The sequence below is a fragment of the Herpailurus yagouaroundi genome, unplaced genomic scaffold, assembly GCF_014898765.1.
Source record: "Herpailurus yagouaroundi ecotype Mexico unplaced genomic scaffold, PumYag 28, whole genome shotgun sequence".
Taxonomy (NCBI): domain Eukaryota; kingdom Metazoa; phylum Chordata; class Mammalia; order Carnivora; family Felidae; genus Herpailurus; species Herpailurus yagouaroundi.
The window spans coordinates 18,226,628-18,247,749 of NW_024412376.1; the positions used below are offsets into that span (position 1 = coordinate 18,226,628).

At 34.9% G+C, this 21,122-nt stretch overlaps 1 protein-coding gene and 2 long non-coding RNA genes across 8 annotated transcripts in view; 1 reads left to right on the forward strand and 2 right to left on the reverse strand.

Moving 5' to 3' along the window:
* Window positions 1-21,122, reverse strand: part of GALNTL6 (polypeptide N-acetylgalactosaminyltransferase like 6) — a 1,208,379-nt gene that overhangs the window by 792,960 nt on the left and 394,297 nt on the right. The gene's annotated exons all lie outside the window — the stretch shown is intronic.
* LOC121027269 (uncharacterized) lies at window positions 33-7,904 on the reverse strand. 3 transcript variants are annotated; one of them, XR_005788634.1, is made up of 4 exons: window positions 7,745-7,904; window positions 956-1,087; window positions 737-827; window positions 33-312 (listed from the first exon to the last, which is right to left on the reverse strand). It is a non-coding gene; the product is annotated as an uncharacterized LOC121027269 (long non-coding RNA). The 3 variants fall into 3 exon arrangements; XR_005788633.1 differs by having other exon boundaries at window positions 943-1,087; window positions 7,745-7,903; XR_005788635.1 differs by lacking the exon at window positions 956-1,087 and having other exon boundaries at window positions 7,745-7,872.
* LOC121027274 (uncharacterized) lies at window positions 8,074-13,272 on the forward strand. Its single transcript, XR_005788636.1, has 2 exons — window positions 8,074-8,186; window positions 12,688-13,272. It is a non-coding gene; the product is annotated as an uncharacterized LOC121027274 (long non-coding RNA).

The window sequence follows — 21,122 nt, forward strand, 5'->3', positions numbered from 1 at the left end:
ATCTGCAAAGAAATAAAAAAAGGATACTATCATACTCTTGTTATAATAGCACCAACATTTTATTTTAAATAACTACATTCATGTAATACAAGGAACATACAATTTGGTAGTTCTACTGACATCTGCTCCCTGCTCCAATCTCTCTGAAACAAGTTTTTAATGAGATATTCATTCTTCGGTCAGTGGGAAGATCTACACATTTTTCTTTACAAAGGCAAAGGTCACAGACCCTCACTTTATGATTTCTTGGGGGTGTTTGTGAAGAATTTCTGAAGATGCCTCCTTATTTAGATTGGACACATGTCTGGGTCGCTGAAAAAGATAGAGAAAAAAAACATTGTGTTTTAGCTTTTTTCCCCTATACTGTTACTTCATAAATTCCATTAACATTCCGACCAGAATTAATTGTCAGTAAACTGAAGTTTCTGTTAACAACCAGAGAGATCAGTAGCAAACTATTCTCCTATGAATACAGGACAACACTGTTAAGAGTTTATTTTAGTTAAAGAAGATTAACTGCTTGGTAAAAGCCTCCCTGTAATCAAACAGGGGTAAGAACTCAGCAGTAGCCATAATCCAGCTCACATACTATATTTCTGTTTAAGCATATGAGGTAGAATAGTTGCGTTAGTGACCCTCAAAATTACTGTAATTTTTACTTTTTCCCATCACAACAGAAATATGTTAACTCAGCAGGAAAGCCCTCCTTATTCCTGATTGCTATGCAGCAGCGTACCTTGGAGAAATATTCAGGAGATCAGCATCTTACAAAAATGACAAATTTCCTGAGATTTTTTTCCCATCTCAAAGTATTCTCTTTGTGATTCCTAAGGGGAAAGATAAAAACAATAAAGAACACTTAGTATAGAAGTGGACACCATTTCTGTGAAAATTTAAAAGCAAAGAAAGATCATGTCAAAAAAAAAAACATATTATATTAACCTTCAAGAATCACCTGGCCCCCTGGTGAAGGAGAATCCATACACTTGGCAGTTTTCTGGGGGTATAAAGCCTGGGTTTCATGACCCCCTGAACTTTTCTTCAGAAGGACATCATATGGTGCCTCTAGATTTCCACCCTATCAATTCTTCAAGGAAAAAACATAGCATCCTCAGTTGTTCTCCAGAATCAATATTATCTTAAACTGTGACTCTATTTTCTTATTAATCTGAGCTCACTGTCCTATGTCTAAAGGGAAACATATAACACAGAAAGATGAAATGAGGATTAGAGAGAAAAAGCGAAGATCTTTTGTCATGATAAGTATGATAGTGACAAGGAAACCAAAACAGTGTCAATTCTTTCTCCAAGTTTTATGTCACCCGGGTGCTTTTATGTAAGTACTAACAAAATAAACACCAGCAGAGCACTATGCCCAGAATTACAACTGAGGATACAGAATTAGTTCATAATTAAGAAATGATTAGGCTATAGCATGGCTCAGTCATCTATTTCAAACTCCTAAAATATCTCTGTATAAACATATGTTGAATTCAGGTATTATTATCATTTTCATAATAATTAAAGTCATCAATGCATCAAACCATATGCATGCAAACGTAGCTAAGACCTCAGCATTACCTTCAGTGAGGTCTTTTCTACTTTTGGTATTGTTGGAATTTGAAAAGCCTTTCACAGTGACAATTTAAAATTTTTATCTGAGATATTATTTGTCCTAAATGGTGAAGGCCATTGTAATATGCAAACTTCATGCTTGAAAGGCTCAAATATGTTTTTTGGTCTGTCTTAATAGCTGACTTGATGTTTTAAGTTAATTCAATCTTCAGGAAGATTTAGTAAAAAGGTAACACATCATTGTGCAACATCAAAAATATAACAAATTTATTTTCAGTTGTATCATAATCTAACAAGTAAATTATATAGAATGGATCATTGGTAAATCACATTTATTGCTTAGAGATAGTAGAGGATATTTTTCCATGTTCCCCTTCCACTGTCAATATTTTAATACTAGTATAATTTTATTCAATCTACCATTTAGCTGGTCAGTCAACAGGTATTTAGTGAATGCCTACTGTAGCACTAGAATATAACTGTCAGCAGACAAAATTGTAGAGTTCAGAGACCTTATATTCTAGTAGGAGGAGGCATCCATTGAATCAATATTAATTGAACATCTACTACATGCTTGGTACTGTTCTAGGTATTTGAGATTTATTAGCAACTAATGCAGAGAAAGCTTCAGGTTCTTGAGAAGTTTGCATTCTAGGAAGGTAACATTTTAAAAAATATAAACAAGTAACTTTATAATATCACTTCCAATGAAGTCTTTTATACTTTATTAATTTAAGTATTGTGAGGGGAAGGTAAGGGACAGAGATGAGTTGAGTTTGGGACACTGAATTTAAAATGCCTAAAACCTAGAAAAAGGGTGCTTGGTAATAGTTGGATTTACTGGTCAAAGGAACAATAATACTTTTCCCAATGGAAAATTGCACTGTAAAAATCATTAATCAAAGTATTTTTTCTAAATATAAAGACCTGTTCTTATATGGGTGGGCAAATACCTTTTCACAGGAAATTGTCAATTCTTTTGAGTATCTAAACCGGGTTGCTTTTATAGTACTGGTTATGTAGACTAAGTATAATTTGTCTGCAGTGTTTGGGGGAAGAATGGAATCCCCGCTTCTTTAAATACCAAAGGATAAAATGTCAGGACTTGACAAGTAGAAGAGAAATCACTTAAAATCTAAATCTTAAAAGGGTCTTGGATCATGACTTTCACACCTAATTATTTCAAATACCAGTAAAGATGTTTTCCAAGCTCTTAATTTAGAGCATCCTATTCAACAAATTGTATACATGAAAGACAATAGATCATTGTGTTTTCCTGGTATCTACACTGTACTCTGAAAATAATTTACTTACGGGAAAGCAACTTTGATTGTTGAAGCCTACAGTCAAAAGTTTTTAAAAATTACAACTAAATTTGAAACACACTACTTTATAGGACACAGATAGGAGATTGGATAGCTTATTATTAAATGCAGAAAAAAAAGATTTATCTTCATTTAGTCATGGAACAAACAAAGCTTTGCATTATATTTATCATTTCATGTTAAGGGTGTCAAGTGTACAACAATGCAATTTATTCTACTTTACTGCCTTTGGTATTTTGAAAAGTACTAAGGAGACATTTCATATTAATAATAAGTATAGGTATCAATGAGTAAGAACACAATAAAATATTTTACTTTTATAATCAGGGTTACTCTTTTATCTCTATGCTTTAAGAACAGATGGCCAAGACATACTTGTGTAATCGGAGATACTATTTCTGATTGCAAAGTGATCTAATCTAGAAATGTGACTTTGGCTAAACTCATTAGCATACATCTTTCCACCATCCCAAATATCTGAAATAGATAATTCCTGATTCTTTAGAGAGATAAAATAATTAGTTTTAAAAGCACAAATTTCAGTGTCTCACTTTCTTACTCCATAAAATGGGAATAATAAAGCTTATCTCACACATTTGTAAGGTGAGGATAAGATTTACTTTGAAAATATCCATTATAGTCCTTAGCACACAGTAAACGTACATAAATACATGTACACTTATTCAACTGATTGAGAATTTAACTATATTTTCAATTTTAATATAAAAATCTTAGAGTTTTAAGCTAATATTTTATCAAATACAGTAAAACTATTTTTATTTTGTGTAAAAATTAGTAACCTTATGTATCTAGGAAAATAGATCACTTCCATTTAAAGTTTTGAGTATTCTGGTCTTCCTAAATGCTATGAACATTTTAGACCTTTAAAATTTCTCTAATAGTGGTGCCTGGGTGGCTCAGTTGGTTAAGCGTCCAACTTTGGCTCAGGTCATGATCTCATAGTTCGTGGGTTCGAGCCTCATGTCAAGACTACTTTGGATTCTGTGTCTCCCTCTCTCTCTGCCCCTCTGCCTCTCTCTCTCTCTCTCTCTCTCTTAAAATTTTTTGTTTTAATTTCTCTAATGTAACTACTCTAAAAATGAATTGTAAAAAATGACCATTGATGATTTTTGGTTTCTACCTCAACCTATAAATAGTTTGAAAGTTGTCACCCTGTCCTTACTATAAGAATGAAGCTAAGCAAATTTTTCTTGGATCCATCAGAGAATTGAGGCTGCAAGGGAACCCATCACCCAGAAATCTAGAGAGACAGGCAAATAGAAAAAGCCACAGCCAAGATCTCTTTAGTTGGAGCAGAAGATACAGGGACTCTAAACAAGTAATAATTAGATAATTTTGATGAATTAATGAAAATTAACTATAGAGTAGCATGAGAATCATAAATACTTGGACTTCAAATCCCTGGCTTTAGGAATCCCCATCCTTTCCTGGGTTTTACCTCCAGGAGAGAAGGTACCAACCATGTCATTATGGTAAAAAGCTAAGAAAGACCCTCTAATAGTTGTTGGAAGAGAGGAAAAGCAACATTTGTAAAATGTGCCTAGAGTGTTTTCCGTAACAAATACCTACTCTCCAGGGAAAAAGAAAGACTACCAGAGACTTATCCACCTTGAGGAAAAGCCATTTCCCTCTGGATTCCAGTCTACTCTAATGTTCTTGTATCATGTAAGTGGAAGCTAAGAAAGCTTTGTGAAGGTTATATTCTAGGGAAAGGCCCACTAAAAGACTGGGATTTAATTGTAAAGTTACAGGACATTTGCTTTCCCCTAACCCTTACTATGATGCCAACAGGGCTCACGTGTAAAAATTGTGGATGATAGTTGAAAGACAAAGGTTCTACCTAAACAGCAGTTTTCTTAGAGAAGCCCAAAACAGAAGGGAGACCAAAACAGGGAATCTAGAGGAAATTGAAGTTTCTGGCACATGCAGCTACAGCAACATTAAATACAGTCCAATTCCTAGCCACATAAACACAAAACCTAAAAGTAGAGACTTACTTATTTTTCTCAGGTCCTGTTATCTTATACATTATGTCAGCCTTTCAACAACAACAACAAAAAGTAAAAGGTATGCTGAAAGGTTAAAGAAAAGCAGCTGTCTAAAGAGGCAAAGCAAGCATCAGAACCATTTTCAGATTGAACATAGATTTTTGAATTATCAGAAAGTGAATTTAAAATAACGAACATCTTAAGAGTTCTAATGGAAAAAGCAGACAATATGTCAGGACACACAGGAAATGTAAAATAAAGGTGGAAACTCTGGGAAAGAATCAAAGGGAAAAGCTAGAAACCAAAAACATTAATAGAAGGTACCTGGGGTTCAGTCGGTTAAGAGTTCGACCCTTGATTTTGGCTCAGGTCATGATCTCACAGTTTGTGAAGTCAAGCTCTGCACTGGCCTCTGCACTAACAGTGCAGAGCCTGATTGGGATTCTCGCTCTCCCTCTCTCTCTCTGCCCCTCCCCCGTTTGCACAGACACAGACACACACAGACACACAAACACACACACACATTCTCTCTCCCTCTCTCTGCCACTCCCCCACTTGCACACACACACACACACACACACGCACACACACACATTCTCTCTCTGCCCCTCCCCTGTTGGCGCGCACACACACACACGTGCACACACACACACACACACTCACTCTCTCTCTCAAAATAAATAAACTTAAAAAAACATTAATAGAAATGAAGAATGTCTTTGAACCTCATGAATAGAATGGACATAGTCAAGAAAAGAATCAGTGGGCTTAAAGCTATATGGAGACTACCACAACTGGTATTCAAAGATGAAAATTAATGAGAAAAAAGATAAATAAATAAAAATAAAATCTGAGAATTATGGGAGAAAAATATTTGCATTAATAATTACTGAGAATTTCCCAAAATTAATGTCAAATACCAAAAAAAGACCCGAGAAGCACAGAAAATACCAGGCAGGACAAATACCAAAAAACTCTATAGTTACCCATCTCAGATTAAAATTTCAGAAAACTGAAGATAAAGAGAAAATCTTAAAACAAAACAAAACAAAACAAAAAACAGAGCAGGAGTGAGGGGTAAAAATTCTGTGCCCAAATCCAATGTATGTAGGTTTTTCCTTACACCATCATGCAATTCTCCAACACCCGCTGGGAGTCCTACAATTCAACTCAATTCCAATACTATCTGCCCAGAGATAGCACGGTTCCACCGGTTAAGGGTTCAGTCCTACACAAATGGCCCCCATTTCAGGTGCCAATTACAAGTCCAGGTGCTTCTGACCCACTGGCTATAAATCAGAGGTTCCTATACCCCCTCCTTGGGTTTGATTAATGCTAGAGTAGCTCACAGAACTCAGGAAACTCATTATATGTATTCACATATATCATATCTGAATAACCAAATATATATTTCTTATAAATTGCAATATTACAAGGGAGTTTGGCATTATCTTATCTATAGAGGAACAGGGATATGACTTTTTTTTTTAAGTTTATATATTTTAAGAGAGAGAGAGAGGTTGTGCACATGCACAAGAACAGAGAAGGGGCAGGGAGAAAGGGAGAGTGAGAGAATCCCAAGAAGGCTCCGCACTGTCACTGCAGAGCCCAACACGGGGTTTGAACCCACAAACTGTGAGATCATGACCTGAGCCAAAATTAAGGTCTGATGCTTAACTGACTGAGCCATGCAGGAAACCCAGGGATAAGACTTTAGAGGACTTTTTGTCAGAAGCCATGGAAGCAAGAAGGAACTGGAGTAAAATACTAAAAAATATTAAAAGAAAAAAAATAGCAACATATAATTCAATATCCAGTGAAATTATTTTTCAGAAATGTAGAAGAAATAATGACTTTTTCAGACAAACAACAGCTGAGGGGGACTTCATTGCCAGGAGGTCTACCCAGCAAGAAATGTTAAAAGATGTTCTTCAAAGAGATGGACAATGATATAGTGAAGAAACTCAAATTTACAAAAAGGAAGAAAGAACATCCGAGCAGTAATAAATTAGGGCAAATTTTTCCTTCACTTTTAATTGATGTAAAACATAATGGCTTGTTTAAAATATTAAGAGTAGTGTATTGGGTAAATACAGCATATGGATGTGAAACAAGTGACAGCCATATCATAAGAGAAAGGAAAGAAACGTTGAGAACAGTTGAGAACAATCTGTTGTAAGGATCCTGCAGTACCTACAAAGCAATATGTCATTGTTTGAAGGTGGAGGAAGATGAGTTAAAAATTAATAATGTAAACTCTAGGAAAACTAATAAAAAGTTTAAAGGAAGTAGAACCGACACCTGAGAGGAAATAAATAAAATTATATAAAATAATCGAAACTACAGAAGGTAGAAAGAGAAAATTACCACAACAGATAGAAAACAAACATGATAAACATATCAATAATCACTTCAAATATGAATAATCTGAATACACCAATTAAATGACAGATTGTGAGAGTGGGAAATCTCCATACCTTCCTATCAATTTTGCTGCACATCTAATACTACCCTAAAAGATAATGCATATAAATAAATAAATATTTGCCTATTTATTAGGCAAATAAGAATTAACAACAAATACCCCCAATAATGGAGATAATTCAAAGGGACACAGGAACCAACTGAAACTGTTTCCAAATAGTCACAGCTAAAACAATTTGAACACAAAGAAGGTAGTATCAGATTATAACACAATGTATTCATTAAGTTTCCATGAGACCATACTGATATAAGTAAACTATTAAATAAGCAAATAAAGTTGAAAGAGACAAATATTCTGTGTAGAAGCAATATATTTATATAGATTTCCTACCCTCAATAGGTGGAACATACCTCTCAACTCCATAAATGTTGGCATAGTGACTTTGTTCCAAGGAGTACAGTATGAAGGGGGTGGGGTTAGAGGTAAGAATTTCATAGTTAGAGAAACCAGACAAATACACTTTTAGCTAGATGATCAAGGACAACACCAATATTGACAAGTCCTGGTGGCATTATGTACCCTTGATATGATGTCACAAACATGGCACTTTACCTCAAAGGGCCTTCCCCCAAAAATCCATAACTCCAGTCTAATATGAGAAACACAGGAAACAGTCCTCAAAAGAGGGACATTTTACAAAATACCTAACCAGTATTTCTCAAAACTATCAAGGTCATCAATGATAAAAAGGCAAGTATGAGAAAGTGTCACAAGAGGAGCCTTAGGAGACATGATGACTAAATGTAATGTGGTACTCTAGGATGTATGCTGGGACAGAAAACAAGACATTAGGTAAGAATCTAATAAATTTTAATGTAGTATTGAATTTAGTTAATAACAATATATCAGTATTGTTTCCCTAATTGTAATAAATGAATCCTGCTAGTGTTAAGATGTTAGTAATAAGAGAATCTGTTCTAAGGTTATGAGAACTCTGTGTACCTCTTTGCAACATTTCTGCAAGTCTAAAACTGTTACCAAAATAAAGTTTGTTTTTAAAATAACCCTCAGTCCTTTCAGCATTAATTTTGGAATTGTAACAATATTTATACTTTTTATATTATTACATACATCCATACAGCTGAAGTGCATACTTGTCTTTCCAATTCACAGCCCTGTTGTCAAAATTTCTCATTTTTTACTGGGATGTATACGGCACAATTAATAACTGTGAAGTGAATAATGGGAAAAGATGGCATTGGCTTCCTCTGTGTTGTACTACTTTGCATTTAGATGATGATAAACTATTCATTTTAATTATTTTTATTTACTTACTTTGTCTTGATACCATTTAACATTCTAATGTACCAAGGAACCTTTTTGCCAGCTTGACTGGGAAATAGAAATCCATTCAGCAAAATGAATTTGTGGAAGGGCAAATATAAATTTGAATAAAATGAAAATTAAACCAGCAAGCTCTAGCCTCTACTTATTAAATCTATGAATAAGTAAATGAAACAGTCTTGTTAATATAATTCCTTATTTTGATCCTGGTTATTATGCCCACATTAAAAGAGAGAAAGAGAGAGAAAGAGAGAGGGAGATAGAGAGAAAAGTATGCTTATTTCATTGAGTTACAATTATGGTCATCTGTTAAAACATTGGAGGCTGATGTCAGTTTGTCTTTGTTTTTCCTCGTGTGTACACAGTTATTATGATTCAATAAACTGTAGCATTAAAATAAATAAGGGCTGTTACTATTTTTTAAATGTCTGGTCTTTTAGAACTATTGCATACTTTTGACCAATGATTCTGGATTCTCCCTCTATAGAAAGACAGTTAGAATGCATAATTTTTCAAATGGAATCTCTTAAATTATATCACATTGATGCTTTTGAGAGGGTTCATTGTGATCTATCTCCCAGTGGACTTACCTCTGTGAGAGATCGTTGGGATGAAAATTTATCTTTGCAATTTTGTAACATGTAAGATTATGATATTATTTGTGAATTTTAAGCCATGTAATCATATAGAAGAATGAAATCACTTTAACAACTTGACCATATTTTCTCCTTGGTAACTAGACATCCTTGTAATAGCTTTTTTTCTAGAATAGACAGGTGAACCAGGGGAAAAAAAAAGAAAAGAAACAGAAAAACAAAGAACTCGGGAATTTCTGTAGTCTAATGTTTCTCGTGTATTTTCAGCAATTATTTATGCTTGAAAAATTGTTTCTTTGTATGCCTTCCAATAACTTTCACACAAAGCTAAAAAGAATAAATCCTTTCTTCTACATAACAGCCATCTAATTATTTGAAGTCAATGGTTCTTCAGGTTTTCATGCAGACATGATTACTAGAGACTTCATCATCCATGTCAATCTCTATCTATTAACAACCATTCTCAGCTGTGATGTCTAGGTAGTGTCTGACCAAACCAAGAAGAGGCAAATTTAACTCTTTTGTTCTGAAACCAATATTTCTGTCAAAGCAGTCACCAAATATACTCTCTGTTCCTATGTTTTTTTTTTAATATATGATTATGTCTTATGGTCTTAGAGGTAAAATAACTCACAGAGTTTCATAGCTTTGTGAAGTATAAACAATATACCATCAAAATTCTCACTAATGTTCTTCAGAAAAAAATACCAAGTGGTGCAAATGTGACAAGGCCCCTCAGCAGGTTTGGCTCTGCTGAAATTCAGACATTTCTTGAGGATTATTTATATTTCTATGATATTTCCCACTTCATAATGAAATGAGTTGTTTCCAGCTTCATAATGAAATGTTTTATTTAGTTATGCCTTAGAAACTCAGTATTTTTAGTTATACATTGGTTACATATCAATTTTTTTTGCATTCCAAAATCCCAGTTCTGCTCTATAATTCTATGGTTTTACATTTAGAGCAATGATTGATTTACTAAACTAATTAAAAGTGGAAAGAAAGTAGAAAAAAATACAAAAGAATACTTTTCATAACCTTAAACTTACTGAGGAAAACAAGACAGTATTCTTTAAGGTAAGTCTCCAATGATAGCCCAACTTCCAGTATATACAGGTCAGGGAACCTACTCGTAGATCTCTTGAGTTCACTGCATAACATCCAAATGCTGTTGATAAGAATTGCACAAAGAGCTAAAATATCATAATTCAACTAATTATAGCCTCCCCTTAACACTCAGTTTCCTTTAAGAATTGGAGAAGCCTCGGGGCGCCTGGGTGGCGCAGTTGGTTAAGCGTCCGACTTCAGCCAGGTCACGATCTCGCGGTCCGTGAGTTCGAGCCCCGCGTCAGGCTCTGGGCTGATGGCTCGGAGCCTGGAGCCTGTTTCCGATTCTGTGTCGCCCTCTCTCTCTGCCCCTCCCCGTTCATGCTCTGTCTCTCTCTGTCCCAAAAAAAAAAAAAAAAAAAAGTTGAAAAAAAAGAATTGGAGAAGCCTCTAAACAAGCATAGGGTACAGGGAAATTTCTATAAATAATATAGAATGAATATATATTCTAAAGAGTGGATGTTAAAACAAAGTACTGTGGTTTGGGAATAGTTCTAAGAAACTTAATGTGTATCACACACTTACAATGTGCCTGGCCCTATTTTAAGGCCTTACATTAACTAATGTAATTAATCTCTGAAAACCCCATTAGAAGGAAGATAGTACATCCTCTTTTTATCTGAGGAAACTGAGGCATATACAATTTAATACGTCAGAAAGTTCAAGGTCACACACAGCTAGTAACACGCAGAGCGGAGTCTTTATGTCCTTAGTCTAGCTCCAGACCTGGTATTAACAACCATACAAACAGCTTCTTGGAAAGAGGTGCTGTCTTGGCTGTGCCAAAGGTCAATTTAGGAAAGGGGAGCAACTGCTCACCCTCTTCAGAAAAGGTTGCCCAAACTGTGATTAAAAATTAACATTTCCAAGCAGAACTTTGGAAGCTTCCTCTACTTGCTGGAATAAATTTCCGCTTGCTCTTTCAGCAAAGGGCACTACTGTCCACCCATCTCTTTCACTGTCTCTCCTGACAATGACAAAAGCATCCCCACTTGGTTCCCCAGGGTTCCCCATCGTCCTTCTATAATCCATTCTCCACAAATATCCAAGGTAGGCTTTTCAAAACATAACTCAAATCATGCACTATTCACTTAAGGCCATTTAGTGAATTAATTCACTGCCCTTAGATTGAAATCCAAAGTGCTCACCAAAACTTAGGAGACCCTGGCTGAGAGTAAGCAAATGATACACATTAAGTTTCTTAGGACTATTCCTAAACCAGAGTGTTTCCTATTATAACCCACTGTCATTTAGAATGCATATTCATTCTGTCTTACTTATAGAAGTTTTCCTATACCCTATGCTTGTTCAGAGTTTTCCTCAGTTCTTAAAGGGGGACAAGCACTGTTTCAGTGACTAAAAGATGACAGAGTGAGAACCAAGTTGATAAGAAGCTATAATTAGACCCTCTGCGACCCTATATGATTCCAAGCTTTTCCCACTGCCTGGCATGCTCTTTGGCAACTATTCATACAGCTGTCTCTTTTCTCATCATTCAGGTTGCACTTCAATTGTCACTTATTAAAAAATGCCTGCCTACTCCCAACCTTATCCAAAGTAGTCCCCTCTGTTACAATGCACCATGTCACTTCTATCACCTATCATTCTCTGAAATAGCTTATCTTACTCATATCGACAATGCCAGTACAAATTACTCATACAGTTATAAAGGAAAAATACATACGTATCCATTCATCCAGGACTGCTGAGAACATTCATTATAAGAGAATATGTTTTTTCATGAAACGCCTTAAGCATCTGGCTATTGTCTTTTCCTCACTGTGTCCCTCCTTCCATTATGTTCTGTGGTCTCCTACTATCTCCCTGCACCCACATCATTTGGGCAGTTTTTTTCTCAGATCATCACTGTTGACAATCTGAAGAAATACAACTGTCCTTGTACTTCTGCTGAGACCCAGTGGGAACAGTTAAAGGACGCTTAAATGTTTTTTCATTAGATGTTCAGTTAAGGGGTGTCTGGGTGGCTCAGTTCATTAAGTGTCCAACTCTTGGTTTCAGCTCAGGTCATGATCTCACAGTCCCTGGGTGGGGCTCTGTGCTTACAGAGGGAGTCTGCTTGGGATTCTCTGTTTCCCTCTCTCTGGCCCTCCCCCAGTGTCTCTGCCCCCCCCCCCAACACACTGTCACTGTTTCTCTCAAAATGAATAAATTTAATAACAAAATTTAAAAAGGATATTCAATTCAATGTTTTTTCTTTCTATAGTAAATCTCCAGATATTTTTTGTTTGTTTCCTTTTTTTGTTGTTTTTTATTTTTTTATTTTTTTGCTCTGGAAATACCAGTTACAGCCTTATACACATAAATGGGAAAGGAAAAACACATTTTTCTTCTGACAATTTCAATCCATTGATGGGAGAGCTGGTGGAGGTACAAAAGCAGCAAGATGAAGCTCTGCGGACAGCTTCTGAGAAGAAGATGTGAAGATGTCTCTGGAACAGACTTCCAACTAAAGAACAAACGTCACAGACGCAGAGTAACTCCTTTGGTAACACTGCCTACTAAACCCTTCAGAGTGTACCTTTGAATTTGTGAGTAGGACTGGAAGTAGGGAGAGAGAAGAAACAAAAGATGAGCATCTTCCCTTTGTCACAATGGTCCTGTGACCTAACTTCGATATCATCAATCTCACAATATGTGGATTAGCAACATGTCACTCTGGAGCTAGGTCAGCCCTGGCCATCTTTTCAATTGCCCAAGCAGGTCCTAATAGGCCAAATAAGTGGACGGTGGCACAAGTTTCAGCTTAGGAAAAACTCACCTTCATTTCCATAATCTATCTCACACCACAGCTAAAGTCTTCATCTGGAAACTTTTCTATGCTGTGTCTGCTATCATGTAATTTTTCCCAATTAATTTTTTCACATCCTCAATTTTTTTTTACTGACTTTATTTTTTATGCATTCATTGATCTATGTATTGACAACGTATAATGGGTTATGTTTTATATTTGTTACTAAAGATGCAAAAATGAATATAATTTGTGAGTTTAAGGAGCTCAGTTCTAATGTTGGAAAAGGTATATAAGCTGGCAATGTCGTACACTTAGAGGTTGTTAACTATATGATTTTGGTGTTAGCAAAAAATATATCTTGATTTTTAAGGAACTAAATATTAACATTTCCTTCAAAAATGGAGGTAAGTCATAAGCCATAGAATTAGGACTTCTGACTTTTTCATCAATAGAAATTACAAATATATTTCTCACCTTACAGCTATGTTGAAATATTGATTATCCCCTCTTCAAATTACAGTAGGTATTAAACCCATCACTAGATCTTAGTAACGGAGCACAATGATTACTAAATCACTATTTTGATAATTCTGTTTCATTTGTTTGCTTTCCTTTGTAATTTTATGCATTTTATTTTATGCACTTAAAAATTTAATTCTAAAAAGGGTCCATAAATTTTGCCAGGCCACCATGTATGTCTTTGTCTAAGTACCCCCTATCTAGGGTAAAAATGTAATTCATCAGCCCAACCAAGGCACTTTTTTAAAATGAGAGGATAATTATAATATCATTAATAATTATTAGTTAATGTAAATATTAACAATTAAAGGATAGCTGAGACTATTAAAACAGTTTTGGAGTTTACCTATATTAACTCTAAAATAAATGATAACAATAATAAGTATTATTATAGTAATAATAATAATAATAATAACATTGTTACCAACCAATAAACATAAACAACCAGAAACAGGCATGCACATGAACGGAGGGAGACACTAGGTGATCTATGCATGCAGGTTGCATCCATGTGGTAATTCTGACTGTTTAATTGTAGACCAGAGAACCATGCACATCTTTACCATGCACTGCACACTTTAGCAATCCTTTAGTTATTATAATGATGTAACTAAAAAAAATCATGGCACATAAATATACCTTTTATATATTCCTTTATTTTGATCCTTTTTAGGTTTATATTTCAGGACAAACATCTCCTCCTTTATGTAAAAAGCAACCTAATAAACTTCAAAATTTCTAAACTTTAATTACATAAAGTCATATTATTGGTAATACAGGATTGAATATACTGTAGAATCTTCATGTTCATTTAGTTTAAAAAAAATCTCTGTCAAGGTTTCACAGAGAAGTGAAAAGAGCACCAAACTTTAGATATCATGGGTTTGGGAATCGAATGCCAATGATTCCACATATTAAGCTGTAAGGTCTTGGAAAAATGATATAATAGAGTTCGCTCTGACTCTTTCACCTCCCCCCGCCCCGGTTTAAAAACGGAGGAATGGATGGGAGGCTAAATGACATAATATAGGAAAACTCCTCAGAATTCTGTCCAGCTTTTATGAGATTGATATCCTATATAACAAGGGTCTATAATAATTATTCTGAATTTCCCTAATATCTAAAACAGTACCATGATTCCTTAATTGTTCTACTTAAAACCATAAGAGATGCCTTCATCCCTTTATCTCATTTGCCTAATTTATCAAGTTCTGTACCTTTCTTGACAAAGCTTACACATTCTTCCCTTTCTTTGCATTCCCCGAAGACCACTCAAATGTAAGTATATACTCATATCCTCAGAAATTTTTGAAAATAATTACCAATTTATCTTCTCCCATAACAACATATCTAATTACATGTCCACATTTTTTTACTTTTTATTATATCATTTTAAGGGTATTTTACCTTTATTCCTTATCACTAATTTATGCTATTTAAAATATCTGACCTTCAATCTCAATGTCAACTTTTTGCTTTTTTTCTCATCTAGTCAAAATTATACATTTTAATACTGGAAGACTATATTGCCAAACTGTGCAGAGAATTTTGTGTCTATTCATATGCCTTATTCTTGGTAATTTAATTCAACATAAACATATTATTTTCCTCTCAGCCCAATTTTGATTTTGCTATCTATCAAAACCAACTTAAGTCTTTTGCAGTTGGCCTTATTCAAATCAGTTTCATTTTATGAAAAAGTTTTTACAAGTTAATGTGTGTATGGTTGATGTTATATAACTATATTTCTGACATATGCATCAAGAAAATGGGTTGAATTGGCCGAGTAAGCCCCCTTAGATTCTACATTGGCACTGAGTGTTTGCAGTTCAAAGACACTGCCACTAGATGGTAATAATAGACCACATCGACTTTTAAGTACATTATCTAGATAACCTATTTTAGAGATAATCTCCCACATTAAGCTATTTTTAAATCTTTCTTCCAAAAATAATATTATCTATCACCTTTATGTAATCATACCTATATTTAAGTATCTATATCTACCTACCTATGTATAATTGGATATTAAAAACATATGAAATTATTATTTCAATACTAATATTATTAATTCAAAAGTAAAAGATGTAGTAGATGTATTAAAATATTCCAACTTCCCATCCCTTTATTTATTTACTTACTCACTTACTTAATAACAAATATAATTCAAGACATTTCAAACTCACTGCACTAATATCTGTCTTTTTCCATTAGAAATTATTTGTCTTAATCGGAGAGTGCAACCTCAATTAAACTGCTCTTCATCTCTGCAGACTCAGCAATGTCCATACAATTACAAGACTCTAGCAAATTTTTAACCATCAGTCTAGTTGCCAATGATGCTTTGAGGAATTGTAAGTATAAAAAGCCTGAAAGCTTTAATTAAGTAAGTAAGATATTTACATTACATAAGAGATGTTCTTTCTCACTAATGCCTGGCTCTTTACCTCATGGCTCTAACTAAATTAAGGTATTCTCCCACATGATAGTTGCTCTGCTTTTTAAATTCTAGAGTGTGGCAAGGAACCAAAGAGCATATCAGGTCCCATCACTTCTGCAACATTTTTCCCACCACTTTCTTGGTCCTTTTCAAGCCTAGATTCATTTGGAACCAAGTGAGAATTGGTCACACCCTTCTTCTGCATTTGCAAGAAAGTGGGGGCTACAATCAAAAAGTTAGCCTGGAGTAGTGGCTCATGACCACTGCCTTTTGGTGATTGATAATCCAATTAGATCAATTAATGTAATTGTTTCCTTTTACAGTAAGTGTCATTACAAGTGCATTATTTTATTGTTTCACCTAGTCTGCAAATTCCACAACAGGTATTTTATCTTTTAACTCCAGAAGCAACTAGGGCAACACTACAAAAGCATTTTCAACTAGCTGAATATAAAAAACAGCTTTTGTATGCTTCTATGACAAGAATTTCAGTGGAGATTTTTACCAAACCCAGTCCATTATTCTCAAGAAGTTTTTAAAAATAAAGTAAAACGTTAGGAGACAATGTTGTTGATCCAACTTCAAAAAATTTCTTTTTTCTTTATTCTCAGTAATTGAACAGAGTATTTACATATAAAATCTTTCGGGGGGAAATAATGTTATGAAACTTAAAGCAGGTACTTTTCAACTTCTCTTTCATAAAGTATGTTACTGACTAACATCAACAAAGTTTGCTTTCCATTGGTAAACAAAAAAGTAATCACCATTTCATGAGTGATTTCATGAGCACATACCCTATATGTCCAGCATTGTGTTAAGACTTTTATATGCAATAACTTATTTAATGCAACACTTTGAATTCAGCATTACAATCACCAGATTAACAATTAGGAATGTACTTTTAAAGTTTACCTCTCAGTAACAATTCTGATGTTACCGTTGATGACATTCCCCTCTACCAAAAGAAAACATTTAAGAACAATCACTTAAAATATTATGACAGACTGGCAAAACAAAACAGTAAATAAGTTAGATGTTATCATGCATTTACTTTTGTATTTATGAGTCTATTGAGATATAATGCTCTGAAATAAAATTAAACAAGATAAACTTCTATTCTATAGTAACTAATGCCAAAACTCACGATGTTACCATTTTCATCAGCGCACAATCTCAAATGGCATTAGATTATGAAGGGCTGAGTGGATTATACAGGCAATTGTAAAACATTTTCTAGTATCATTTGTTAGTTCCATTCTACAACTTTTTCTTCATATTGCTGACATTTGCAACCATGTAAATAGTCTCACACATTTAAAAAAAAAAGCATCATTCATGATTTATAAATATGCATCAACGATTTAAGGCAACAGGATTTCCTAAATGCAAGTAAAATCAATGTGCAGTCATGAGCGGTAGTTCTGAAGTCTAACTTTAAATGAAAGATAATTAAACTGGTGCCTTTTAACAACATGGGAAAAAAGTTCAAGTTTGGGAGAGATTTTGTTATGCTCATTGCAACACATATTAGTGAAACATCAATATAATTGAATGTAATTCAAGCAGACATTCAATTAAGCCTCTACTGCATCTAGAATATATTGAATTGACAGTTTCATCTAAATTACTGATACTTTAGAAGACATTAACTATTTGAATAACTAGTGATTATATTTCCCTAAATCCTTTACTGTCTTAGAATTTCAAAGTTGCTTAACTTGTCTGGATTTTTGATTCCTCCAATGCAAAATGAGAAGAGTTGGACTAGTGGTTTTTAAAGTCTCTTGAAATTCCTAAAACTTAACTATCATCTGAATTATTGGAAGAGGAAACCATATGGAGGCATATGGCTGGTTGTGTCAGAAACTGAAGGAATAGTCTTTTCAACACAGTCAAAAAGTTCTGTTTTATTTTGGAATGCTTCAGGACTCTCCTACTATTTAAACAACAAAGCAAACAAAATATAGTTTTTCTGGGGCGCCTGGGTGGCTCAGTTGGTTGAGCGTCCGACTTCGGCTCAGGTAGTGATCTTGCAGCTCGTGAGTTCAAGCCCCGCGTTGGGCTCTGTGATGGCAGCTCAGAGCCTGGAGCCTGTTTCAGATTCTGTGTCTCCCTCTCTCTCTGCCCCTCCCCTGCTCATGCTCTGTCTCTCTCTGTCTCAAAAATAAATAAATGATAAAATAAAATTAATTAAAAGCAAAATATAGTCTTTCTTTTGATGTAAATATGACCTATTCACTAAGAGTTTTGTGTGTTTTTTAAGTCACTATCAAGTCTCTCTTGCAATGGAGAAAGAATCCTAAACTATCTTTCTTCAGTCTATACTTTTCTTTAATTGTAAGATATTCTATAGATGTTTTGCTTGATGTCCATGTTGTACCAATCACTAGATAGCCACAGTAAGAATAAGACATAATCCTGTTATCAAGGGCTTATTACTTATTGGAGGAGACAGAATTCTTCTCAATTAATGAGTGTAAATGAAATGATGAGAGAATTATCAATTTGAGGGCACAAAAATCTGAGAGAAAATATTTTTGAGTGAAGCAATCAGGAAAAAAATTCACAAGGAGATCCTCATGCTTGGGGAATAATAATTGCTAAAAATTAGTGAGACTGCCTTTGTGCCAAGTAATACACTGAGCATTTTTTGTATACTGTATTATAATCCATGAGTTCCTATAAACATCATATTATATAGATGCAGTTCTTATTTTACCCATGTGATAATGAAGACGCAAAAGATACTGTGGAAATAAACATGACCAGAAAAGACAGGTTTATTCATCTACTCAACATATATTTATCAAATGCTTATTCTATGCTAGTTCCTTTTCCAGGAGCTAAGGATAAAATGTTGACTATCATACTCTGCTCCCAAGAATTCCAGTGTGGGGGTTGATGTGCATATAAATAAACTTCTGGTTATAACAAAGTTCATTTGATGTTATAAGGAATCAAAATAGCGTAGAGTGCCTTCAGTTGAGAAAAACAAAAACAGAGATGTCCCATAGGACGTGATACCTAAGGACCTGGAAGATGATGAGTTAGTTACAGGAAGAGGAAAAGAAACCACTAGGCTCCAGAGTAAGAAAAGGAACAACACCTTTTGGGAATTAAAGTAGTGCAGTACGGTGAGTACACGTACTAAATTAGTACAGAATGGTTTGGATATGATGCTTCAAAGGCAAGTAGGCAGTGGAGGTTAAAGCATCTTATAAGGATGACTATATGTTGGTTTGGTATTTCCAAAACAAGCCTAACATAATGTGAATGTCACCTTTTGTCCCCAAACAATTACTTAATGGCACCCTTTTCACTCTCAAAAATTTCCTGCCAGATAATGAATTGTATGTATTAGAGGTTCTACGTGTGTGTGTGTGTGTGTGTGTGTGTAATGGGATGATGCAAGGTCTTTAAACAGAGAATTGGCACAGATTTACATGTCAGAAAAGTCACTAACTGAAAAAACTGAGAATAGTTTGGAGGAAACATATATGGGCAGAGATGGTTATGCTCATCTCTATAGTGTAGAGATTTTGATAGAAACGAGCTGCCCAGTTAAGAACTATTCTCCAAACTTCCTATACGACTCTAGTATTCCTTCTTCCCCCACCTGCTTGCTTTAGTTCAGTGTCCAGGACAACCTTCGAAAATGCTTCAAAGATGCATTTCACATCTTCAGTAACTGAATGAGTCATTAAGCAAAAGACACAGATACTGCCATTCTCACTGGACTTTACATGAGCAAACTGTACTTTAGATGAGCTAAAACAAAAAACACTGATTTTTTGAGCCTGAAGACTACAGGGTTTATATGTAATAGCAAGTAGCACTACCCTCCTACAATAAGACTAATGATAAATCATTTATAAGGCTATTGCAGTAACCCAAGTAAGAGGTAATGTTGATGTCAGAACTGAAAAGGACATACATAAGTGAACAGTTACAGCAAAAATGGTATCACGTTTGTCCCTAACGTTTTTTAGTTTGAGAACCTGAGTAGAGTCTAATGAAATAGGAGGGGGATTTAGGGAATAGGAGAATAAAGGGTTTGAGAAAAGGAAAAACACTGAGTTCAGTTTAAAATAAGTTTAAGTTGCATTGGTTATCCAAACGAAATGTCTGTGAAGCATCTGTAAATTATGTTCTGCAGAATGAGAGACAGAAGGAGTAGAGAAAGGGAGATGACATCCATTTCAGGCATTTTAAGTACTGATTGTTTCTTTTTCTTTTTCAATACATGTCTACAAATTATCTGCATATCAACATATGGTCTCTCTTTCATGCACAAATGGAAACTGATCTATCTTTTGAACACATGAGAAATTTGCTATTTGTGGATCCAAGACTAGGGAGGAAATTTAGTTTTTTGAAATTTAATTTATTTATATTCAATTGAGAATGCTAAAATATCTATTGAGCTAGGATTTTTACTGAGGGCAATGTAAAATATTGAAGGATTCTTAGAATAATCACTCTGGCAACAATGTAGTAAATGGACAGCAAGGAGCTAGCAGTTCAGGATCTCAGCCATAAAGGGCTTAACTAGGATAGTGGAAGCAGAAGAAAAGGGACACTCTGGTGAGATGTAGAAAATGGTATGTATCAACAGGAAACACCGCAAGGTTGCAAGGATATACTTTTGCACCCAGGATTGTCTCCAAGCACTAGAATGTGACCCACTGTCTGAATATGCAGAAGTCTCTTCCCTCCATCCAGGCTCAAGTGCTGTCGGTTAAATGATCCACTCAAGCAGGAAGAGGAGTTCCAGGTCATCTCTGCTACCTTTGTAATCAGTTGGGGGTTTTCAGCTGCCTGATTTAGCCCCCAAATCCACTCAATTTTGGGGCGCCTGGGTGGCTCAGTCAGTTAAGCATCCGACTTCGACTCAGATCATGATCTCATGATCTCACGGTTCGTATGTTTGAGCCCCATGTCGGGTTCTGTGCTGACAGCTCACAGCCTGGAGCCTGCTTCAGATTCTGTGTCTCCCTTTCTCTCTGCTCCTCCCCCACTTGTGCGCT